The sequence below is a fragment of the Rosa rugosa genome, chromosome 1 (genome assembly GCF_958449725.1).
Source record: "Rosa rugosa chromosome 1, drRosRugo1.1, whole genome shotgun sequence".
Taxonomy (NCBI): Eukaryota; Viridiplantae; Streptophyta; class Magnoliopsida; order Rosales; family Rosaceae; genus Rosa; species Rosa rugosa.
This window is the reverse complement of record NC_084820.1, coordinates 49,573,535-49,600,263: the sequence shown is the minus strand read 5'-3', so window position 1 is coordinate 49,600,263 and position 26,729 is coordinate 49,573,535. Positions and strand designations below refer to the sequence as shown.

At 42.7% G+C, this 26,729-nt stretch overlaps 1 long non-coding RNA gene across 1 annotated transcript; it reads right to left on the bottom strand.

The window, feature by feature from the left end:
- Positions 1 to 7,823: 7,823 nt before the first annotated feature.
- Positions 7,824 to 12,904, bottom strand: LOC133740015 (uncharacterized). Its single transcript, XR_009860982.1, has 3 exons — positions 9,778 to 12,904; positions 9,194 to 9,254; positions 7,824 to 8,197 (listed from the first exon to the last, which is right to left on the bottom strand). It is a non-coding gene; the product is annotated as an uncharacterized LOC133740015 (long non-coding RNA).
- Positions 12,905 to 26,729: the final 13,825 nt, after the last annotated feature.

The window sequence follows — 26,729 nt, the reverse complement described above, 5'->3', positions numbered from 1 at the left end:
ATGGAGGGTCCCAAATTCCCAAAAAACCACAATAGTACCACCATCTTTCGTTTCAACGTTTCAATTTCAATTTTTGTCCGAAGCTCATTAGTCCACGTCTCCCCCCTTTCCTTTTAATTGTCCGTTTAAGGGTCCGTTAGCTCTTGTCCGTTGCGTTGTTGAAATCAAAAACCATTCCCACTAAAAAGGGTTTGTTACATTAAACGTGATGATGTATTGTTTTGCCTCGTCACCATTCACCAATAAACATAGACAGACCCTTATAGACAACCTCTTTTGTCTCTTTTCTTGTGTTCTTCTTGTTTTCCCTTTATTAGCTAAAACTAGTACTCTTTAGTCCTTACAAGCTACATGTGCTTTGAACATTAATTTATACAAGTCCATGATCAGATGTATTTTTCTTTGGTAATCAAAGAGTTCCATTGAAAAGTAATATATACTAGTCTATATTTTAGGATTGGAGTTTGAGAATAATTCATCTGTTTAGTTTTTCTTTCCACTTCTTTTGTTTCTTTTTTTGTGTTCTATGTGTTTTCCTTTTATTAGCTAAAACTAGCACTCTCTAGTCCTTACAAGCTACATGTGCTTTAAACATTAATGTATACAAGTCCATGTTTAGAGTATTTAATTTCTAAGGTATCAAAGACTTCCATTGAAGAGTAATATTTACTAGTCTATATTTTAGGATTGGAAGTTTTTTAATGCAAAATGATTGGTATGAATTTGAATTACTTGAGAATCTATAATTCATGTGTGTTTAGTTTTTCTTTCTACATCTCACCCCCAATATATTGCTTGTTTTGTAACGAGACTTTTAAGATAGTGGACTATATTTCGAATTAGGACCGCTTCTGAATACCACACTGACCTCTAATCTGAATTTGAAATCTGTAAACCCACAATAAGGAGTGATATCGAAGTTAATTGGCCAATATTGCACCACCACTACCAACGCCAATCCATAGTCCCCATCGTAACAGTATCAACACCAACCACATTGTAGCACCAGCATACGCCATAAGTTTTTATTCGATCTTTGAACCAAAGTCTTCAAGGACTCGAGGAGAGCACCCTCGAACAGCCATATCCAACAAGCTAATCTCGTTATGAACAATCGAAATCCATCGTAGAAGGAGGTGACAAGATCAAACCCACAAAATCCCACCACAATAGACAATCTAGAGTGCCAATAGACACATGTACCATGTGCTGCTAGGCACAGGCACGAGCAATGCCCAGTATACGACGTCGATAAAAAGCTCGGTGCCAACATTTGCTTTGGGTTGCAAGAAAGGAAAACCCTTAACAAATTAATGTAATATATATATATATATGCGATTGACGTACGTATTGGATTAAATAAGATAGTCAATGAATATTGCTATCAATCAAACCAGAGGTAAAATGATGCATATAACGGGTGGTACCGTGGTAGCTAGTAATTATCTCTTCACTAGCTCCCTACTAAATTCAGTAAAGAATAAAAACTTAACTAAGCCTCTTCTTTTATTTTACAAGCAATTTTTGACAAGACCCGCCCCGAATTCCATCCTGGAATCCGAAGTGGCCCTGCGGGACCCACATTTAAAGGAGATTTACCAAAAATTTCGGCATAACCTCCCTTAAAAATGGATAACCCAAAATCCTGCGGAAAACAAAATTCACTTCTAATAATCCAACCACAACTCCTGGAGCCACCCTGCTCCCAAATTCCACAAATCCCATCTCAAAGCTAACAACATCATACATAATCTCCGAAAGGTACAAGTTACTACAATCACCAAAGTTAGGTCATAGACCTCAAATATAATTCATACAAGTTTGGGTCACATATCCCTTAGTAATCAGAGCATTCTAGGAATATAAGTTTAGCATAGAGTACAGTAGGCTAAATAAATAACCTACAAAATATGATGACGGAAGCGGATGCGGTCACTATGGCTCACTTCAGAACGCCGAGCAGCAACACTGAAAACTGGGCATTTGAAACCGAAGGGCCCAGGGGAAAAGTATATAAAAAACGTTAGCGTGAGTGGACAAAAATAAACAATTTTAAACCAAAAGGGATTTTATACTTTCCCACATTTATTTCTTAAAAAAAAAACTCCCGATGCATGCAATGATTAAGGAAACCAAAACGAGAGAAGTTCTGCCCAAGAAAACCGACTAGCCCCGCTAGTCACAAACAATTAAAAGAAAAGGTTGAAACTCTGATACTCAAGGAAATAAAACCAGCCCCGCTGGCTTAAATAAATCGGACTAGCCCCGCTAGTCAAAAATAGTATAATGAGTAGGGGAAGACGATAGCCATACGAGTGAGCCTCCCAGGCTCGGGTGATAGCCTCCCAGGCTAAAGTACTCCCATTACTCCCGTAATATACCCTTACGCCACTATGTGTAGCGATAGGATACTGGGCTTGAGAATTACTGTCACAGAGACAGTAACCAGCGCCACAAAGGCGGAGGGCTTCGGTGATCCCATCACCTCGCCACAAAGGCGGAAGATCAATGCTAGCAATGATAATAGTCACCCAAAGTATGGCAACAGAAAATCCGAAAACCAAGTAAATCCATAAATACAAAAGGCTTCCCCATCTCTCGTAAAAGAATTTCCAATGACGTGTCCCACACGCCAAGATAATCTCACGTTCAAAAATAAATAGGAGATAAATAAATATAGAGATTTACTCCATCGAAATCTCATTTCGAAAATCTCATAAAAATCTCAAATCGCCGAATATAAATATAATGTAAATAGTATAAATCCGGAAATCACATCGGAAATAAATAAATAAGAGAAAATAAGCATAATCCAATGACGTGACCCCGCACGCCATAAAACCTTCAAATAATCAAATATCCAAAACCATTTTTGAAAATAACCATATGCTCGGGCAAATAATACGATAAACAAATTATAACCTCGGAACCAATTAAATAAATGCATGCATCATTCTTTAAAAAAATAAAAGTCCACTCACAGTATATGGTCAATCCTGACGTCGCTCGGTATTTTCCTCGTATGGGGACTCCTCTCGTCCTGTACAAATAGCACTCGTAAAAATATATTTACAGGACGAAATTAACTTTACGATTATTAGAAATTGAGATTCATAACGTCCCCCTTCAAAAACCAACTCCTTAATTCACATCGAATCCATCCGTAATTCTCCAATAATATTCATTCATCGGTATAAAAATTCTAAGGTGAATTCGAAAGAAATTCGGCGATCGAATTCACGTAAATCGATAATTAACCATTTATACTCAATTCGTAATTCCTCCAATTTCGTCCAAACTTCATGTATAAAATTCTACAATCAATAAAGGATTTATGGAGCCAAAACAGTAATTAAAACTCAGCTCTACGCGCCACCACGCGCCACCCACAGTGGCTGCACGTGGGGCCCACGCGCCACCGGCAACCACCATCAATGGCCACCAAATTTTGGCAGCACCACCTACTCAACAGACCCAACCTCTTTCTCAACTACAAGAAGTTCCAATTTTACCTGGAAGAGCTCCAATTAAGCCGGTGAAAATTTTCCAGAAAAATTCAAGAACCCTAGGATCGGGTTCGATCGGTTCAACCTCCACACTGCAAATTGAGAAGCAAGACCTTAGGGGAAATCATCTCCAGCAAAAACCCGACCTTCGACGCCGGTCTGGTGACCGGAGAAGGCCAGAATCGCCGGAAATCGGCAAAAATCGCAAACTGAAACCATTACCTTCCCGGCGCGAAATCAAGCTTCTCCGGCCAAATCTTCACAAAACACCACCGCCAATGTGTCAAGGGGGAGGAGACGAGCCTGGGGGTAGCCGGATTCCGTCGTGGGTCGGTCGGAGGAGGGAGAAATCGGAGGTAAACCAGTTCGGGCCGAAAGGGGAAGGGGTCGGGGGAGAAGAGAGAGGGAGAGTTACCGGGTTTCCGAAAATGGAAACCTACAGTGGTAACTTTCCATATTTATATTTTTGTTACCATGAACAGTAACTTCACATTTTAAGCTATAACTTCCACATACGAACTCCGATTTTTACGTACAACATATGCACGCGCTCGGTTTAACGTCCTCTACAACTTTCATGAAGGAAATTTTCTCAAATTAATAACTCATAAAAAGTCAATTTTTAACCACCCCCTAAACGTTAAAATTATAACCGCGAACGGTAACCATAAAGAATTTCATGTAACTCAGTAAAAAGGTATATCAGATGTGGGGTGTAACAATTTTAATATCATGAAAATGAGTTTCGTCATTGATCCGATTTTTTATAAATTTTTTTTTTCTGAGTCAAGTTGACCTAATTAATTTTGGAGCTCCTGCAAATAAACAAGTGGCCAAATTGTTAGACTTTCTCAAAAGTTGTAATACTACTCTAATTGTGACCCAAAAATTTGTACTATATTTTATTGTTACATTAAAGAGTAAAAAAGGACAGGTATATTTATATATGACATGTGCCTCATTGGTCCAATAAGGACCATACTCACCATAGCACGAGGACTATTACTGATACCGTGCCATCGGTCGGTAGCTAGAAAACAACTAATTTAAGAGAATAGATATTAAAGGGTCCATATATCCCAGAATTGATTATAAGATTTTGACAATTGCAAAGAAAAAATAATTCATAACACCTATTCATGATCATGATCATGATCACGATCACGTAAGCAAAAAACTACTTATGATCATTTCTCAGATGTATTCTGATATGAAAACGAACTCTCGCTTGATATGTTTTTAGATGTTGGTAGCTAGGGTTTGATTCATGATTGAGAAGTCAATAACTTAGTAAATGAAAGATATACAGAACTTTCTAATGATTATTTTTTTAATGGAATTTTGTAATCATCGATTCATCGTTGCTTTTCATTTTTTTCATAGAAAAAGCAATTTGAATTGAAGAAATGATTCCACGTTCCAACTTACACTATAGAGTTGTTGTAGAATGGAATATTTTCTAGTTACAAGGTCTGAAAAATATCATATTTTCTAAGCAGGGCAACGTTGAATCGGTCATTACTTACTGCACTTAATGCAGTGAATTTTCGTGTACAGATATTTGAGATTGAATGTTGTTGTTACTTGTCATCAAGAGGACGTGTCGAGAATTCTGTAAAGAATCATTCGATCATTTGGTATCAAAATTTGGAAAAATATTAAGCGGTGTTGATTAATGTGTTGTGGAAATGAGCAAAGGAAATGGATCACCATGCCAGTCTATGACTCTGGGAATGTGTTTGGACTTTGGAGCAAAAGCAAATTAATTAAAAGCTCTCATGCCCATGCCCACTTGACTAATTATGGGTCTAGTTGTTTTGGTTCCCCAACCTCAATGATCTCTCTAAGTTATGGGGTTTGTACATAGAGTGCACAGTAGTCGACCATTAAGTTCCTAATTGATTAGCAAAACCTATAACAAAGGTTGTGAAGAAAATTGAGTTCCTTGGGCTTGAGTAAGTGGCAAACTGGCAACGGCAACGGAGGGCCTAGAGTTCCATAAATGAGGTCTAGCACCATTAATACCATAGCTAGTTAGCCAGAGTGCCAGATAATTCGCAATCTGTTTAGCTCGATATGTTAGGGCCGGTCATGCATGGAATGACACATAAACCAGTAAGAATGACAATCCACCGGTCGGAGAGCTCTCGAAGTGGAAGAGAAGATACTGATAACCAGCACCTCAATACCCATGCAGAGAAAGTGGACAACGATGCCTAGAAATGACATGAATCATGACGGGCAGCTCGATTCGGCCTCTAGGGAAAAAACGACGCCAGCACGTACTAGAGATGAATTCGGAGAAGCAACCGTATAAAAAGTTAAAAACTTTAGATATTTTTATCTCTACTTGTATAAACCCATGCCTCATTTTGGTGTCATACATTAAACCACCCAAAATGCCCTCCTGAGTGAACAAAATGGTTCATATGCAGTTATGCACGCATGATATATGAAGAAATGTTATAATTCTAAAAAGTAAATTAAAAATAATTGTTGGAGTATGAAGATTCCACATCAAAGAAGCGACAAAATAAATTATAATGTGGTTTACCCCTAATTACACCGAGCTTTTTGAGCTAAAATCCAATATCTAATAGGTGGTTGAGTTTAGAGAATATCAGTGCAATAGTGGGTCACATGTCACATTTGTCTTTGTTTAATAATGATTTCTCTATAATCGAAATATGTTTCAAGAAAGTCTACATAATCAAATTATGTTTCATAAAAGGATGTCATGTTTGTCGCTGTTTAATAATAAGGGGCTGTGACCACTTACCCAATTTTAGACAGAAAATTGCCCACTTACTCCACCAAGAGTTATTTAACCCCATTTACCCAAACTAACAGTGTTTGACAGTATTACCCTCATTTTAATTAATAAATTACATTAATCTCTCTCTCTCTCGCTCGCTCCCTCCCTCCCTCACGCTCACGGCCCAGAACCTCGATGCCTGGTGATGATCCTCGTCGCCTCGATGCCTGGTGATGATCCACGTTGCCGTCGTCTCCAGTCACGAAAACCAAACCTCCTTCACTTCTCTGATGGTGGCGATGTCGAGGCCTTCGGAATCCGACTGAAACTCTGTCTCTGTCAGATCCGATTGGCGGAGCAGTACAGCAATCGGAGCAACCATCTCGGTGCCGAGACGCTGTCGGAGCCAGCCGGTCATTCAGACCACTACCTCCTATGGCGCGGTCAAGTGTGGAGGTCGCGCATTCTGCTTCTCTCAGATTGGTGAATGGCTGCGTGGCACTACTGTTATGGTTTCTTCTCTAGCGGCTGGCGTTCGAGGTGGTCATGCCTTCTGGTGTTGCGCGTCTCAAGGTGATGGCATGGATTGTTTTGACTGGCTACTCTGCGATTGGTGTTGATGTGTTGGTGGCTCCGAGCCCCGTGGGTAGGCCACCAGATCGAGGTTTCTCTTAACATAAGAGATTTATCTACTTGATCAGGCACTTGGAAATGGTTATTTGGAAGATAATAATAACCCATTATTGGCCCCCAGTAGACACATTATTGGCCCCCAGTAGACTTTGAAATGAAGGACAGGGATCACTATAGTGTGGTGTATTGATAAGTTACCTGTTGTTTTCTGTGTATTAAAGCCAAATGATCTGTGAATCATACAAAATTGTGCATTTTTGGTGGTCTATTGGGAGGCAGTAGAGACATTGGACTTTGTATTGGGGGGCAATAATATGATTATTGGGAGCCAATAATATGATTATAAATTGATCAATTGTTCCTGTAGTGTATTCATTTTGGTTTTGGGAGTTCATACAATTCACTGGACGGCAATAATATGATTTTTGGGAGGCAATAATATGATTACTGGGGGGCAGTAATATGATTACTGGGGGGCAATAATAGCCGGATTCCGGATTCCAGTCATCGGTCGCCGGATTTCGGTTACCGGTTCCCGGAATCCGGTCATTGGTCGCCGGAATCCGGTCACCGTTCGCCGGAGTCCGCGCCGGCCACTGGTCACCGGAGCACAGCAAGGTGGAAGGTGACTTCTCTCTCTAAGTGAGAAAGAAGGAGAGGGCAAAAAAGTCTCAAAAAAAAAGAAAAAAGAATTAATTGGGTAAAGGGGAAATAATCCCTTAGAGTGTTTTGGGTAAATGGGGTTAAAAAACAGTTGGTGGAGCAAGTGGGCAATTTTTAGCCTAAAATCGGGTAAATGATCATTTTCCCTAATAATAATCTCCCCAATTAAATTATGTTTCATAAAAGTTAATTATATTAATACTTGATGCTTATGGAAGTAGACTCGTTCAATTTAGGGGCAAGTGTGGTTACATGACCTACTCAACTTGTTGAATTTTATTGTGTTAGGGTGTGGGGAATTGTTAGGATTAAATTAGGTCAAGCTTATACAAAATTACAAACACAAGGTTAATTAAAAGATGGCAAACCCTAGCCTCTCTCTAGCCGCGCTCCTCCTTGCGCTCACTCTAATGCTGCTCCTGACAGGACCCGCCCCGGATTTCACCCTGAAATCCGAGGTGGCCCTGTGGGGCCCTCCTTAGAGATAACTCTACCGAGAATTGGCCGAGTCACCCCTAAAGTGAACTACCCAAAACTATTAACTCACAATATATCAGAGCCAAACGTAGAAGTGCGGAAGCTATTCGTCAACTATGCCTCGAACCACGTACGCCCGACCTCAACTAATAACTCCTGCAAACTGGGCATTAGAAACCGAAAGGCCCAGGGGAAAGTAGACGAAAAACGTTAGCGTGAGTGGACAAAAATAAACAATTTAAAAGAAAAAGGATTTCATACTTTCCCACATTTATTTCAATAAAAACCGATGCATGCAACAATTAGAAAAACACATTTAGCTTTAAATCCAAGAATTCCAAAACGATAAATCAACTAGCCTCGCTAGTCACGACATTCGAAAACTATATCGTAAAACCGAAATCTCGTTTCTCAAAAAGATAAGACCAGCCCCGCTGGCTACAGTGAAAATCGGACTAGCCCCGCTAGTCAAGCAACGATAAAATATGGGGAAGAAGTTTCACCATACGAAAGAAGGGAGCCTCCCAGGCTCGGGTCGGAGTGTCCCACACTCTGGAGCATCCTATGCTCTGCTCTTACTCACCCACAAACACATAGTAAGCAGGGAGGAGTACTAATAGGCTAGCTAGCAATAAATATGACGACCCAGGTATGGCGGGTAAAAACCATTCAAATCCAGTAAATCTATAAGGCTTCCCCATGTCCCACGAATAAAGAAAACACGGGTACGATTCCCAACCGTACCCAGAAATTCTCGTAAAAGTCGTATAAAGCAACAGCGTGTCCCACACGCTAAAAGAATAACTAGATTAACAATAAGGCATTCCCAATGCCAAAATCGAAAGTCAATAAATAACAAGAAATATAATTCCATCGAAATCCCATTTCGAAAAATATTCCAGAAATCTCAATATCGACGAATAAAATATATTAATAAATTCCGGAAATCACCTCGGAAAAATAATTCGTCGAAAATCACTTAAATCACAAGTTCAAATCCAAGCGAATAAAACTCACGTTCCAAAAATCATGATGGAAAATCTAAGCAATATTCCAAAACCGAAATCATATCCGAAACTAAAATAATATGATAATTAATAAAACATTCATTCGAAAAATAAATGCATGCATCAATATTCAAAAACAAACGTCCACTCACAGTACTAATGGGCGACCACGCAAACGAGTTCCTTCATCTAGCCGTAGCTCGCAACATTGCCCTGTACACAATTACACTTCCGTAAACGACAATTCGAATAAATAAATACGAACCTAAACGAAACCCAAAAATCCCTATCTCCATTACTTCTCAAATTCCACCCAAATCTCTTCCACAACACCAATTCCTCAATTTACATATTCCACAACGAAAACGAGGGAAATCCAACGGCCCGATTTCCCACAATTCCATCACAAAACTTCAAACTTCGGAAATTCACAAACAATTCCAAACTCCTCCAAAATTCACCAAACTTCACATACAAGCTCTATGATAATTATAGAATTTAACTAGCCAGAAAATGAAATTAAAAAGCTACCCTAGCCGCCGCTACCGCCGCCCACAGTGGCGGCGCCGCCGCCACCGCCACCAGCTCCGATGGCCACCAAATTTTGGCAGCACCATCATCTCAACATTTCAAACACTTTTCTCAACTACCACAACCCGAGAAAACAACTAGACCTAGGTTAACAATTAAGAAAACAGTAAACCCAGATTTATGAATAGTACCCAGAAATTCAAACCTTCGATTCTTCCTCCACGCTTCAAATCGCTGCAAAAGATTTGGGGAGCATCATCTACATCGCAAGGCGCTTCCAAATGATTATGGTTCGTCGCCGGAGGTGGCCGGAATCGGGAGAAACTGGCGTTGACCAAACTGCCACCAAAAAGTTCTCGGCGTCCATTCGTGGTTTTTCGGTCAAGTCACGGCGAGCCACCACCACCAGCGAGTCCAGGAGGAGGAGACGAAGCTAGGGGTGGTCGCGGTTCATCCCCAGGTGGCCGGAAACAGAAACTAGCCGGAGCTGCAGAGGAGAGAGAGAGAACCGGGAAGGAGAGAGAGAATCGCGCGGGGAGAGAGAGAGTGTAAGAAAAAATATCAACCCCAACAGTAACTTTTTCAAATTTATACTACTTACCATGAACAGTAACTTCTACCTTTTCGCTTATAACTTTCGTATACGAACTCCGATTTTTACGTACCACGTATGCACGCACTCGGTTTAACGTCCTCTACAACTTTCATGAAGAACATTTTCTCAAATTTTGACTCGAACAAAAAGTCGACTTTTAGGGCCCCCTAAAAGTACCGAAACGACAATAAAAGTGAAAGTAGTTGTCGTTTACCGTCCAAATGACTAGTAAACGGGTAAATTTGGGTTCGGGACGTAACAGCTCCCTTGTAGCAGCAATGGGCATGCGGCTTCGGTCGCGTTGGAACTTCAGAACATCTTTGTCCAATCTTATTAGAGGGTGATGAACCTCTCTACTCCTCTTTCCCTCTACAAAACCAATTCTACTTTTTATGGTGGAAGTTTCGAATTGGAACCTTTGATGGTTGTCTTATGGTTGCTCATCTCTTGCTGCTATAAAAGGTGATGTCAGGCGGCGGCGGCTCTAAAGTTTCTTGGCCGAAGTTGCAGAAGATGCTGGAATAGATTGTGGTTTTCAGTTGCGTCAGGGTGCCCTAGCTATGGGTGTTCATATCAGTGTGGCGGGCCCAAATCCGAGCCCAGCTCTCAGTGATATCGAAGGAAAAGATGGAGGCGGGAATGCCTATGATTGGGTTGGCGTGGGTCGGACTAGTTGTTTGGTTGGCCGGATCTCTGATGGAAGCTATAACAGCTTGGAGGTTACCAGATTTACAGCTAGGTGTTTCCCTTGATGGGCTTCTTAGGCCACTAGCTGGGCCTGAGGCTTTGCAGTTAACTTTTGAGCCTGATTTTCTTGGGTTCAGAAGGGCTATTAGGTTTTTTTACTCATGTCTTAGTTAGTTTTGTTTAAACTCAGCCTATTACTATGCTTTGTTTTGTTCATAGTTCAATAGGCTTACTTTTAATAAGTGAGCATGACACGTTGAATAAATGATCCTATTTTTTGTATCACCGTGGTGTTTCTTCATCACAACTTTTTGTCTATCTGTAGATGGTAGTGGAATGATATGTGTTTCTACTGAAGAATACGGAACGGGAAGTGTGTGCGGATCATGATGGGGAGAGAGAGAGAGAGAGATAACACCGCATGTATAGTGGTTCACCTTGCTCTTGAGGCAAGGCTACGTCCACTTAGATAGTTTACTATGAGTGAGGCCAAGTGACCTTTGTAGTGATACAAGTGTAGGGATCATGGATCCATCCCTTCTAAGAAGGGGAGGACTTCCCTTTATAGCTAAGGGAAGTCCCCATCTATTCTATATTTCCGATGTGGGATACAATGTACATATTGCTTCTCTTGAAGCCTCTTGGAGAGCATGGGAGGGTGGCCTCCTAGCAAGGTACCGGCTGACCTCCACCATAGCGAGGTAGCCCGGGTGTCGGACTACCGGATGCATGTCGTAGGCGGGACTAGCCATGTCGCGGGGCCCACCTAAGAGGTCGTTGCTTATGCTTGGCGGTATGTGGTATAAGTGATATCAACAAGTCCCCCAAGTCCCCGAGTAAGAGGAGCTTCTTGGTTGGGGAGTTTAAATGTGATGCCGCCAAGTATGAGTGATGACCTTGTTGAACGCCATACCCATACTAGTCCCCCAACTCCGTAAGTAAGAAGGGACTCTACGGGTATGTTGGTGCCCCGGGGCCCTCATGAAGCTAGTACCTGCAAATAAGATAAGAGTGCACAAAAAGCATATTGATTGCGCTAGGGCAATCGAAGTGACATTTGAATCAAATGCATCAAGGTGCATGAATGTTTATGAGATGCATGATGCAAAGATGTGTGATGAACACGGTAAGACATAATGATATGTAAGTGTTGTATGTACGTGATGCACATGTGTTAGGATCGGGAGTGTGGTTACTCGCCGAGTCCCCCAAGTCACGTAGTAAAACAGGAATTTGGATTTAGGTTACGTTCGACGAAGCCGGTAAGGCTGAGAATGAAGCTCCGGTATCGAAGTAACCATTGACAATACTAGCGAGACTATGGCGTGACCATGATAGTCCCCCAAGTATAGGCTAGAGGAAGGAACTCTAACTTACTTAACCCGAACGTATAAGCCATAACCTGATTGTTCGGCTCATGTGTAACGGGAACGTAAGAGATGAGCTCGCTCATGTTGAGCGGGTGTGAGTTTTGTCCTATGGTCTTATTAATGGGATGTAAAAGAAATTTAATTGTTGCGATCAACAATAGGTGAAAAATTTCAATATTTCCATTAATAGACCATAACACGAAAGTATGAGCGTGAACCTCAATGATAGTCCCGGTCGGGTACTACCTCCACTTGTGATAAGTGGTATGAATAAGTCCCCCAAGTATAGAGAATGCTCGGGAGGTGAGATGACTCAAAAGCAAGGGACTGGACCTTGACCTACCCTGCCTTCGGTACCAAGTGGGGTTTTCTGAGGGCTAGAGTCTATGGTTCCCGATGGAGTAGAATGAGGATTTGGGTCTCTGATACCCGGAAGGGTAAATGAGGACTTGAGCCTCTGATACTCGGAAGGGTAGATTGAGGACTTGGGCCTCTGGTACCCGGAAGGGTAGAATGAGGACCAGAGCCTCTGATACCCGGAAGGGTAGATTGAGGACTTGGGCCTCTGATACCCGGAAGGGTAGATTGAGGACCAGAGCCTCTGATACCCGGAAGGGTAGATTGAGGACCAGAGCCTCTGATACCCTGAAGGGTAAATTGAGGACCAGATGCCTCTCGTACCCGATAGGGTAGCATGAGGGCTTGATGCCTCTAGTACCCGATAGGGTAGCATGAGGGCTTGATGCCTCTAGTACCCGATAGGGTAGATTGAGGACTTGATGCCTCTAGTACCCGATAGGGTAGTATGAGGGCTTGATGCCTCTGATACCCGGAAGGGTAGGATGAGGGCTTGATGCCTCTAGTACCCGATAGGGTAGCATGAGGGCTTGATGCCTCTGATACCCGGAAGGGTAGGATGAGGGCTTGATGCCTCTCGTACCCGATAGGGTAGCATGAGGGCTTGATGCCTCTAGTACCCGATAGGGTAGCATGAGGGCTTGATGCCTCTAGTACCCGATAGGGTAGATTGAGGACTTGATGCCTCTAGTACCCGATAGGGTAGCATGAGGGCTTGATGCCTCTGATACCCGGAAGGGTAGGATGAGGGCTTGATGCCTCTCGTACCCAATAGGGTAGCATGAGGGCTTGATGGTACCTCGCCCGGGGCAAGGATTTGGATGCAAGGGACTAGACCTTGGCTTTTGTAAGGGAGCTACCCTTTAGTGATTCCGTTGGGATACCTCGCTCGAGTAGAGGATTTAATTGAGAGCTAGGTGTCTCGTACCCAATAGGGTATTATGGCCTTGGGCCTCCGGTACCCGATGAGGGTGTCTGGCATTGGGCCTCCGGTACCCGATGAGGGTCGGGCTGACTCGTATACCTAGTGGAGTAGATAGGCCCGAGGCCTCATGTACCCGATGAGGTGAGTGAGCCTGTGATCCTGGTGGGATTGATGAGGGTTTGAGCCTCCTTAACCCAATGGGGTTGAATGAGGGCCAGTAGGCCTCCTTTACCCGGTGGCGTGGCCCCGGGTAGATTTATGACTTTGAGCATCGTAACCTTGTTGGGGTGTCCGGTGGCTTTGGCTTCCGGTACCCGGTGGCGTAGCCCCGGGTAGAATGACAATATTAGCCTCGCATGATAGGAGGAGATTTACACAAGCATTTGACCTTGACTTACCCCTTGAGGGTACCTCGCTCGGGGCGAGGATTTTAAGTGCCGTATGTTGCGCTTATGTAGTGCCGCATGTATGCATGTAGTAATTTTAATTGGTTTGCAATTAAATTAAAGCATGACATTAATAAATAGGCACAATGAATATGCTATCAAAAATTAGCGCATTTTATAGACATGCTTTGATTATAGTAATCGCTATTGAAGCATGTAAAGCATTGCATTAACTCAAATTTAAAAGTGTAAATGAGAACTTATCTTGTGCCGTTTGAAGGAGGTGACAATTGGGATTGACCCGAATATTAAATCATGTTGGAGTTATCCAAGCATGACACTCCATATCGGGTAGCGAGTGCCGGTAGAGCGTTTTGCTTTGTTCGTATAAGCAAGTGATCCATTGGGCAAGTGTACTTTCTCAAGAATAGATAAGGGATGAGCAACTTATTTGTAGCAAGTAGTTTGTAGAAGGTAAAGACTTGTCACTCTTTGATATGAACTATACATGCATTCATTTTCTTTGAATAATGAAGAGAAAATATAACAAAATTTGTTCTATGATGTATGTATGCCACGTTGTGGTGTGTAGCTGTTTATGTACAAAAGACATAATTGAGTGGCAAGATAAATGTGTGCACGGGCAAGCAGTCGTATTTGACCATGCATGTTGATACGTGGTACCGGTAGTATGCTAGCATGTGTATACCCGTAACACCCATGGTCATGCCACTCAAAAGTTGTTTAATTGAAAATGCTTTAACTAGCATGCTGGTGCAATTGTTAAGAATAAGAAGATGCATGTTGGGTGTCAGGCTTTCCATAAAGATGTGTGTAATAATATGGGAATAATGCATCAATGGTTGTTGGCCACAAAGTTGATAGATAAGGTTAAAGTAAGACCATGCATGTTGATACGTGGTACCGGTGCCAGCACCATATTTTCATGTGAACGCATGAAACTAGAACAGGTGAAGTATATGTATGGCTAGCAATACTTATGTTATTTCATAAGGAACTTATCTCTGGGAACGCTGTTGAGTGGGTGTACAGAGTAGATATCTTTGTATCCAAAGCAAAGACCCGATAACTGCTGGGATCAAACTAACTTTCAGGACGATAGATTTCAAAGTTTCCAGGATGAGAGCGACCCGGAAGACATCCCTAGGAGTGAACTGTAGATGGGTCAGAGCATCATGGACATCGTCCGAGTTTACAACGATGAGAGAGATCATTGGTGCCCAGAGCACATCTTTGTATGTGCTCTATCGTGGTAGCAGAAGCTTTGGACAGAGGGTTGACTGGGTTGATAGGAGCTGCTGCAAATGGGATGCCCGAAAGAGATATGCAGGTGGCTGCTCAGGTTCTGTAAAAAAAATTTTGCTTTGAAACCCCGGACGTGTCTGATTCCCGGAGAGTAGTGGGTGAAGGAGGCCAGCAGCTGCCCGTGCTGGTACCCGATGGGGTTGCCCGTGCCGGTACCTGGTACCGGTGGTCGAGAGCAACAGCTTGTACCAGTGATAGTTACCGAGAGAGAAGGTGGGTGCCCGGAAGAGATATGCAGGTGGCTGCTCAGGTACCGTCAATCAACCTCCCGGGTGTTTAGACCAATTTTCTGAGTACCGAACCATTACTTGTGGTAAGATAAATGATGATCCCGAAGAAGAAATCAAAGAGGTCCCGGACGTGTATAAGTACTCAGTGCCGGAAATATAGCTTCTTGGCCGGGGTCGTGTTCGAAACTGCTCAGGAAGCTGTTACGACCTCACCGACAGCTGGGGAAGGTACCGGTAACAATCTGCCAAGATGGGTGTTGGGAGGGTGGGTGTCCAAACCCGGTCTCGGGGTGCCGAGTTTTTTTTTTTTTTTTTTTTTGAACCCGGATGGATTTCTCTGATCTCCGTGCTCCGAGGCCGAGAAGATACCGGATAGAGATGGTTGGGTCGTCTGAGAGACTATGATGGGTCAGCGAAGGCACTTGGATGTGTGGTTCTGGCCTGACCTGGACATGTTCAGAAGGTGCCGGGGACTGCTCGAGATGCCGGGTTACGGTGACTTTTGAAGAATCCAAGAGTGAAAACTGAGCCTTGCTTGCTCGTAGAAGTGCATTGCTGGGAGAAATGCACAGTACCGGCAACGCTTGAGGTAGAGTACCCGGATAAAGAAAATTCCGGGTTGAGTAGATCGATGGGTTCCCGGGTGGGAGTTGGCGTGCCGGGTCGAAAACATGTTCAGGTGTCCGCAGCAGCTTCCCGGTTGCCAAGGGCAATTGTCTAGGTGAGTTTTTTTTGGTATATTTTTTTTTTTGGGTGGAATCCCGGAGTGTCTGATGCCCAAGAGAACAAGAGTTGAAGGAGACCAGCGGGTGCCCGTACTTATCTCCGGGTTCGGTATCTGGTACTGATGATAGTTGACATGGCAGGGGTATCAGCGGAGGCAGGGGGTACCGGTGAGGGCAGGGGTAACTGGCAAGGGCATGGGGTACCGGTAAGAGCATCTGGTACCGGTAAGAGCATCTGGTACTGTCGAGGCTTGTTACAGAAACTGGTTTTTCCTGGGATTGAACTGAGAAAGCGCAGCGAGTACCGGAGACTACTCGACCAAGAAGTCGTCATTGAGATGATTTTTTCCCAACTCAGATGAGTTTCTCTGATGCTTAAATGAGTGGGTGAAGAAGGCCACCGACATGGGCAAAGCATGCTTGACATAATTTTTGTATAGTAGACCATGGTTGACACATATCCCGTGCTTATCACATAAATTGCATGGCCACAGTAATCATGCAATAGCAATCACGGATTCACGGGTAGTCATGGTAATGTAACTAACAACATATCACATAGAGGTGATGTTAGCCTGGAGTGCTATATTTGTGTGATGTGAGACCACATATGAGTGAAATAGATATAGTAAACAAATTGTGAGTGCAAAGTATATATAATTATGCATAATTAAGAATGCCTGTAGAGTCGGCGTATGCATGATTTACATGGCAATGTTAATTGGAATATGGCTGACCATTTTATCAAGTGCCGCCTATGATAGCATCAAAGGTAGTACTGACAGCAAAGTTGAACAACATGTGTGTGCAGGAAAATGAATATAAATAAGTGGCTACAATAGAGTGGCACATATAATTGAGTACTGGTATGTGATAAGCACCAGTTCGTGCTGTCATGGGCTTGCATTTTACAAACGACAGGTGTATTTGAAGAAGGGTATATATATGAACACACCAAGCATTGAACTTTATGATTTGGAGGGACTTATCTGGATCGTAGATTGTTCGAGGAGGTGCTCTAGCGTGAGAGCATAAGCTGACTTAGCGGTGTCTCCAGGTGAAGATTAGCTTGATAGAAGCTAATGGGAAGGAGCTGCTGCAAATGGGAGCTCTTGTAGCTGAACCCCAGCTCCAAGTGTTGCACAGTAAGCTCTTGATCGAAGCATAGAGCACCAATTATAGACGTCAGATGAGATGTGTAGGTGTTGCCGGACCCTGTGGCCCAGAGAACTCAAAAGCCGCGATGGGTACATAGAAAATATGTGGGTGTCCATAGCAGGAAAGTGTGCTCTGTTTTTTTTTTTTGAATCCTGAAGGAGGAGCCAAGGAGGTCCCGGAAAGATTTTCAGGTACCCAAAGTCCCGTACGGATGGATCCCAAAGTTGCATATGAAGATAGGTGTAGTTGTGTAGCTCCTTGACCGGGTTGTATTTGAAACTGCACGTACGGAGTCTAGGGCGGCTCGAGGGCCGTAAAAGCTTGTTAGAGAACCAAATGACCAACGGGAATGCTGAGGTACTGATGACTATGACGTTTGAGATCAAGCAAGGTTGCTTTGCTTGCAGGAGCGGGAGCACCGAGGATTGCTGGTGGCTTGTGATCTCCGGGTTGAGTATACAGTTTCAAATTAACTTTCCGAGTACCGGTGATGAAACGGTGCATATCACCGATGTGTTGTTGGCCAAGCTAAGTGTGGCAGCGTGATCATGAGTGGTACCGGAGACTTGGCCCGATGGTAGTCACCCGCTGGCTTGTGAAAGTCCCGGAGGCTTAGGAGTGGAGGTACCCGCTGACTTGTGAAAGTACCGGAGGCTTAGGGGTGGAGGTACCCGCTGACTCAAGTACCCGCATGTACTCATGTACCCGGACGGCTCATGTACCCGGATGGCTTGTCTTCAAGGTCGGAGGTTCATACCCAAACATAGGGACCCTCCTTCTAGCGCCAATGTTTCTACTGAAGAATACGGAACGGGAAGTGTGTGCGGATCATGATGGGGAGAGAGAGAGAGAGATAACACCGCATGTATAGTGGTTCACCTTGCTCTTGAGGCAAGGCTACATCCACTTAGATAGTTTACTATGAGTGAGGCCAAGTGACCTTTGTAGTGATACAAGTGTAGGGATCATGGATCCATCCCTTCTAAGAAGGGGATGACTTCCCTTTATTGCTAAGGGAAGTCCCCATCTATTCTATATTTCCGATGTGGGATACAATGTACATATTGCTTCTCTTGAAGCCTCTTGGAGAGCATGGGAGGGTGGCCTCCTAGCAAGGTACCGGCTGACCTCCACCATAGCGAGGTAGCCCGGGTGTCGGACTACCGGATGCATGTCGTAGGCGGGACTAGCCATGTCGCGGGGCCCACCTAAGAGGTCGTTGCTTATGCTTGGCGGTATGTGGAATAAGTGATATCCACAATATGTAATAGTCATTCTATAAATAAAGCATAGTAAATTAAAAATAATTGTTGGAGTATGAAGATTTCACATCAAGAAAGCAACAAAAGAAATTATAATGTGGTTTACCCCTAATTACACAGAGTCTTTTGAGTTAAAACTCAATATATAATAGGTGGTTGAGTATAGAGAATATCAGTGCAGTAGTAGGTCACATGGCACGCTTGTCGTTGTTTAATAATAATCTCCATAATCAAAATATGTTTCAAAAAAGTCTACATAATCAAATTATGTTTCATAAAAGGATGTCACGTTTGTCGCTGTTTAATAATAATCTCCCCAATCAAATTATGTTTCATAAAAGTTAATTATATTAATACTTGATGCTTATGGAAGTAGACTCATTCAATTTAGGGGCAAGTGTGGTTACATGACCTACTCAACTTGTTGAATTTTATTGTGTTAGGGTGTGGGGAATTGTTAGGATTAAATTAGGTCAAGCTTATATAAAATTACAAACACAAGGTTAATTAAAAGATGGCAAACCCTAGCCTCTCTCTAGCCGCGCTACTCCTCGCGCTCACTCTAATGCTGCTTCCTTGGGGCAGCAATGGGCACGCGGCTTCGGTCGCGTTAGAACTTCAGGACATCTGCGTCCAATCTTATTGGAGGGTGATGAACCTCTCTACTCCTCTTTCCCTCTACAAAACCAATTCTACTTTTTATGGGGGAAGTTTCGAATTGGAACCTTTGATGGTTGTCTTATGGTTGCTCGTCTCTTGCTACTATCAAAGGTGCTGTCAGGTAGCGGCGGCTCTAACGTTTCTTGGCCAAAGTTGCAGAAGATGCTGGAATGGATTGTGGTTTTTAGTTGCGTCAGGGTGCCCTGGCTATGGGTGTTCATATCAACGTGGCAGACCCAAATCCGAGCCCAGCTCTTAGTGATATCGAAGGAAAAGATGGAGGCGGGAATGCCTATGATTCAGCGTGGGTCGGAAGCTGTTTGGTTGGTCGGATCTCTGATGGAAGCTATAACAGCTTGGAGGCTGCCAGATTTGCAGCTAGGTGTTTCCCTTGATGGGCTTCTTAGGCCACTAGTTGGGCCTGCAGCTTTGCAGTTAACTTTTGAGCCTGATGTTCTTGGGTTTAGAAGGGCTATTGGGTTTTTGTACTCATGTGTTAGTTAGTTTTGTTTAAACTTAGCCTATTACTATGCTTTGTTTTGTTCATAGTTCAATAGGCTTACTTTTAATAAGTGAGCATGACACGTCGAATAAATGATCCTATTTTTTGTATCACCGTGGTGTTTCTTCATCACAACTTTTTGTCTATTTGTAGATGGTAGTGGAATAATATGTAATTGTCATTCTGACCTTACTTTTATATTAATGAAAATGGTCAAAATGGTAGTGGAATAATATGTAAAGATGATCTATACATTATGAGTTAAAAACTTAACAGTAAGATGTGAATATGTGATCGAAAATGGTCAAAATATGGAAATATGTTCCTTAGCTAAGGAACAGATTTCCATATTTTGACCATTTTCGATCACATATTCACATCTTACTGTTAAGTTTTTAACTCATAATGTATAGATCATCTCTGAAAATTTTCAGCCAAAGTGATGATCATTAAGGCATCTAAAACTGCAATTTACAATTATGAACAAGAACGGTTCAGGTTGGACAGATTCGGTACATTCATTTATTTAATCGAGTTCGATACCTTAACGATCATTAATTTGGCTGAAAATTTGCAGAAGTGATCTATACATTAGGATCTAAAAACTGAACGGTTAAAATGTGAATATGTGATCAAAAAGTTGTCAAAATATGAAAATCCGTTCCTTAGCTAAGGAATGGACCTTCTTAGTAGAGCAAGATATCTATATATATATGATTACATGCATTTCTATGCATATAATTGTCTCTAAAACACTAGAAATAAGTTAATCCTTGAGCCAATTATAATGTAATTAATCCAACTTTTATTTATTTTGTAGAAAATAAGCGGAGTTGCGGAAATCGAGAGAAAATGGTGGAAAATTGAGCAAAATGGAGTTTCCGACAAAAGGACGAGATAGTCAATTTCGATCAAACATGGTCAACACGAGTGAGGAAGTCGAATCCGAGTATTTCAAGATGATGTCTTCTAATGTGCTTTATGATCGAAGAAGGAAAGAAGGGGATGAAGAAAAGAAACAATTAATTGACTAATCATTGGCTTAATTAATTAATCATTGGCGGATTTATTTAATTAACTAATGATTAGATTAATTAACCAATGGTTTGATTAATTAACCCCAGCCATGACTAATTAACCCCAGCCATGACGTGCAGGTGCAACAATCTTTTTTTTTTTTTTTGATCAAATAAGAACTTCATTAATAAAACGAAGATTACAATGAGAATGGGAGATAAAAGCTTCAACCGAAACTTTTCCCACTTTAGACGTCAAAATGGACGTCTATACTGACGCACTGTTGAAGCCAAACTAAGCCCCGACTCCAAACATACTAAAAAACTTAACTAAAAAATACTAAACTGGCACCAGACTTAGTGGCAGAAACAACAAAACGTGTTGGAGCAGACTCAGCCAAGAACACCAACTCCCACCCAGAATCCACCTGGCCAGCAATTGATCGACCAAGCCAACACTCGTTGTTGCTTCGAACCCGATCAAAGGGAGTTCTGGACAGTCAGACCTAGGACTAAAGAAAATCCAACACCGTCATCCCACCACTACTCCAAAGCGCCATCACTTCCAACCCAACTCCTGACAGGAGAAACCTCCTAGAAAGCCAATAATGCTCGTCTATGCCACAGGCAGACTTTGTGCTGACTCTAAACTAGGCAGAAACGACCCTCAGGAAGGCCAAAGTGATGATTGGTTCTGCCACATCTTGCAGTGCCTTATTACCCACAAAACAAAACAAAAATAAAGCTAAGCCCTAAAACACTAATAACCGCGGCCCACCAACAAGGGCCCAAAAACAAAACCCCGACCCACGCCCAATCCACCGCCCAGAATTCCGGTGCTTCGTTGACCCCTAACGCCGCCGCCAGTCTCGCCCCACCATTGCGCCTGACCTGCATTCATCCGACAATATGGGCCTAGAGCCAAAGCCCTGACCCAAAAGTCACCCAGCCCAATTCGAAGTGGAAGATGGCCGAGTCCACCACGCCTCCAGCCCGCCTGCAACTCCCTACCCGTCCCACCTGCAGCATCACCGTCGTCTCTGTGCCGGCTGATCGCAGTGCATCCCACAAATCTGCCCTGAATCTCTACATGCCGGCTCACCAATCCCATCCCCATCCTCAGATCGGATCTTAGTAACCCAAACCCGATCGGAGACTTCCGATCAGATCTGAGCACCACCGATCCCAATCTCGCCGCCAAACGTACGTCACCACCCATCTCGCAGCGACGCCACCAGTCCCTCCCGCCTGCAACCGAACCACCGCCGCCTCTCCCTGACAGAGCTTCCAACCGTTATGGCCAGCGAAAGCACCCCCACACCTCCATTACTTCGATCGGGCTTACTCCATAGCAAACTACCAATGGGCACAAGGCCCCCTCTAGCCCGTCCGACGACGACGCCACGAGGGCGTGCCGTCGGACCGGGCATAAACTTTGACAGAAAGACAACTGCCGCCTAGGGTTTTTTGAGAGAGAGAGTATTATTTTCTAGGTGCAGCAATCTTTGATTGTTGTTTAATTGTTTGGTGCCCAATCCAGCCTTGACACATGACAGCTATTTTCTTAATTAAACCATTAGTTGACAGCTAGCAGCCCATCACGTACTGCTCTTCTCTCCATTAGTCCATTCAATCCTAGCCATACGCCATCATATTTCCCCTTTAATCACAGCCATATATTCATCATCCAGTTCTCCCTTGCAAAACAACCACACACGGAGACCACATATACATATATATTAATCCGAACCCTACAGTAGACACACACCCCAAATCCTCTCTATTCTCCAACAGTGCCGCAACCACCCCCAATTCCATCTTTTATTTTCTTTGTTCACCGAAACCCACCTCCCCACTCTCTCTTTCTCTCATCATTTTCTCTCAAAAATTGGAAGGAGCAATTAAGGGATTTTCACTTCACATCATCAAGGCTTCATCACCACAAGGGATTTTGACTTTGGTAAAGAGTGGGGGCTTAATTTCAAGTTGGGTTCATATTTGCCTATACAAAATTGTGAGCCTAGCTTGTGTTCCCTCTCTCCACTATCATTTCTCTTAATTTCTTATGTATTTGATGATGTATTTGATAATGGGTTGTGAGTAGTTCAATTTTGGGAGTTAGGGTTGTGAAGCCCTAACTCATCTTGTATAAATATTGATGCTTTACTTTTAATAAATGCAATTTCCATTGTGTATGCTTTAAATCCGAATTTATTGGTCCTTAGAAGCATGTTTCTAGGCTTTGTCACCCTTTGAAATTATGTTGTGGGCAATTGTGATGAATAGATTGATAAATTGACAACTTATTGGTCTTGTTGCATCTAGGATTTAAGTGTGGTAACCATTAGCTAGATTAATTATAGCTAAGTTTGCTTGGGTCTCTATTATCTTGCACTCTAGGCCTCTAATTTTAGATATTGCGGCCTTAACCGGCGTAATACCTAAATTAGAGAGTTGATTGTGGCCCTAACTGGCATAATCGATACACCGAAAGGATAATTGGTTTAGTAGCCTTGACTGGTACTAAATACGGGACTTAATACATATAGGAAATGCATGCATTTGTGAAATTGGCATCGATATTTGCAAGAGAGTTAGTGTGAATCACCCGACACTCCCATGTTCCCATTACTTTGAAATCCGAATTTAATTTCTTGCTTGATAATTAGTTGGATAACTCATTTGGGCTACAAGTTAGTGGCTTTGATTAGGCTTAGTGTGAGCTAAGCCGAGCATTGCTGAGGCTTGGTGCCTTGTGAATATTTTATTTTACTTTATTTTATTTTTATTTTTACTTTTTCATTGTATGCTTTTAAGTTATTCTAGCGCCAATTACCTCGGTTAGGTCCAACACCTAATCCCCGAGGTACGATAATCAAGGTTCTAATACTTCCCTTACTTGACAACGATTCGTACGCTTGCGAGAGTTTATAAGCCAAGTCAATATTTATTTATTTATTTATGGAAACACCTTTGCTTTCGAGTCAATGGACATAGCAAATATATTCGTCGGAGCACCTTTGTCGATGAATGAATGATCATTATAAATGGTTTCAGCAAATATATTTGTCCGAACACCTTTACCTACGAATTGATCATTGCTATATATGAGTGATTTCAACAAATATGTTCATGGGATTTCAACAAATATATTTGTCCGAACACCTTCATCAACGAATTGGTTGTTGCTATGTTTTACTAAGCTAAATATGCACATATTCACTAAAAGAGAAAGCAAAATTCGTGGAATTAGGCCTAATAAATGTATGAATTCACTTTCAAAAGATAACGATTGAATTAAAATATAACTTATACGGAGAGCATGCGGAAGGTGAATTAGAAATCGACTTTGAATATTTGAAGTAATGAAAGGCCAAGATTAGAGCAATGGAAAAGGAAAAGTGAATTGAAAACTAACAAAATGAAAAGAAATGGGTCTTAGGGTTTTTAAAATGAATGACAAGTAATTGGAATGTCACCACAAGTAGACATATGAACATTTAGGTGCACATTAACAGACACAATTGTTTTCTTCACCAATTCTTCACTATTGAGGTCTTGGTCTTTGGTTGACTTCCTTTATTATCTCTTTTTTATTTGTTGCATTACGCTTTATAGTTGATTCACATATGTGACAGTCTCACATTATCGAAGTTTTAACTTTGCCTCTAAACTATTTATTGTTAACCAAAACACTAGACAACGAAGGATATGAACCAATTTAGCTTCCTAATTAAAAAATAGAGAAAATACTTAGTTTTGAGATCCCATTTTTTTTGAAATAGAAGTTGATTGCATTAGATCAACAGCCAAAAGCTAAAGTCTACAAAGTTTACATAAGCCATCCGGCAAGAAAATCCGAACTATCTATCTAAACCAAAGCAAACTCTTAAGAATCACTGGGACGCTCACATTTAAGCGAGCCTATACAAGAATTGAACAAACCTCACCTCTTATGGAAAGGAAATCATTCAACCAGCCCTAGCTTGCTAATCACGCAATTGTGGTACAAACTAAAAACTAGAAACGTCATAGAAGACTCATAGAGGCTTGTCCCTGCTCACATAGGCTCATACCCAATAGACTTAAATTGGTAAATAACTAGCTCCTTCCCTTTCGAGTTGGAGCTCATACCATCAGATACCCTCTTCACTTTCTCCTTCTTGGAGGCTTTCTTCTCTTTCACAGCCTCACCAAGCACTGCAACTTTTTTCTTCTCCCCATATGGCAATTTGTTTCTACTACCCACAAGACGTCCTCGCTTCCTCTTTCCACTACCTGAGCTACCTTCCTTCGGCATAGGAACCAATCAAGCCAAGGCTTTTCGGCTCCAAATTCAGGTTGCGCTTGCCCACGGCCAAACTAAGTTTCAGTTTCTTTGGAGATATAGTCACTCCATCATCAGAGCAACCTCTATGCTTCCCAGTAATCCTTTTTGGTGTCATGGCAGCTTCCTGCAACTCTCGAATCACCACTTGATGTTGAGGTCTAGTCAAGAAGGAACTCAAAGCTAGTTCCAAAATTGTACTTGGAAGAGGAGTCTTGAAAACTAGGGTTTGACTATGAGCCAAAACCCTAGCTTGCAATCCCGAGACACCGGCAACAGACCTCCCCGAACTGGAAGCCCCCGACTGCAGTTGTACCCCGCCAGCTATCACCGACACTGCAGCTGCTTGTTGTGCCCCTAAAACAGTTCTCTCCGCCCCATCCTCATCTTCCTCTAGCGCCGGCCCCGAGCAAGGTAGGCCAACGTGAGTCACCAAGCCACAAATGGAGCAACGACCAAACAGTTTATCATATTTAAACTTACACAGGAACTTGACCTCGTCCTCCACCCAGTACCACCGCTTGAAGGGCAGCGGCTTGGTCAGCGTGAGTCACCAAGCCACAAATGGAGCAACGACCAAACAGTTTATCATATTTAAACTTACACAGGAACTTGACCTCGTCCTCCACCCAGTACCACCGCTTGAAGGGCAGCGACTTGGTCAACGGAATCTCCACTCGGATGCGGAGTTTGCCGGCCTTCTTCCCAACCTTGTCAATCTCTTGAAAATCCCCAAGGGTGTAACCAATCATAGTCATCACCCTTTCGGATCTGAAAGCCGGAGGAATATCTTGGAGGGTTATCCAATATGAAGCCATGGTCAGAGGGACGACCTTCTCCATAGGTGTGACGCCGTCATAGCAAGCCAGCGCCACCGGTGCATGATTATACCCCCATGGAGCGCCCTTCCAAATACGAACCCGATCTGAAGGATCTGACAACGTGAACAACACCCTCTGCCTCCTCCACCTGCATAGATCCATTAGTCTGCCATGCATTGCGGAACATCCCTAGGAAGGATCGGATTTTGAAATCCCGAGCAGTGAGTAGCTTCCCCACCATAAAAACGTTTGATTGCCACATACCTTGACCTTGTGTAGGCCGGAGATCCACCTGTTTCTTACCCTCAACGATAGCAAGCGAGGATGCTAGCCTAGCAGCCATGGCATCAATGGAACTCATGGTTGCGTTGAAAGGAGATAGCAAAGAAACCCTAACCCTAACCCTAGCAGAGAGAGAGAGACGGCTCTAACTTTTTTTACCGGTAAAGAGTACTAGTTTTGAGATCCCATATTTACCAAGCATAGAGAATAAGGATGACAGCATAAAGATGCTTGGACCCAAAGCCACTATCCTTTTTTTTTTTTTTTGCACCAGGGTTCCTAACTTTTCCAATGAACTTTGCTAACATATGGCTTCCCAACTTTTCTATTGAATTTCGTAATCAGAGCCAGTATAGACTCATCAATCTTTCCACAAGCTTATTGTAAATCATGCATTTTGAAAGAGCTGGGAAGCATTCATTTGGAGTTAATCAAATTTACATGTTACGATGGAGTTGGATCGATCAGAAAACAAATTCAGTTTGTGAGTTTGTTCACCTAATGTTACATGAAATAACCAGATTAAAT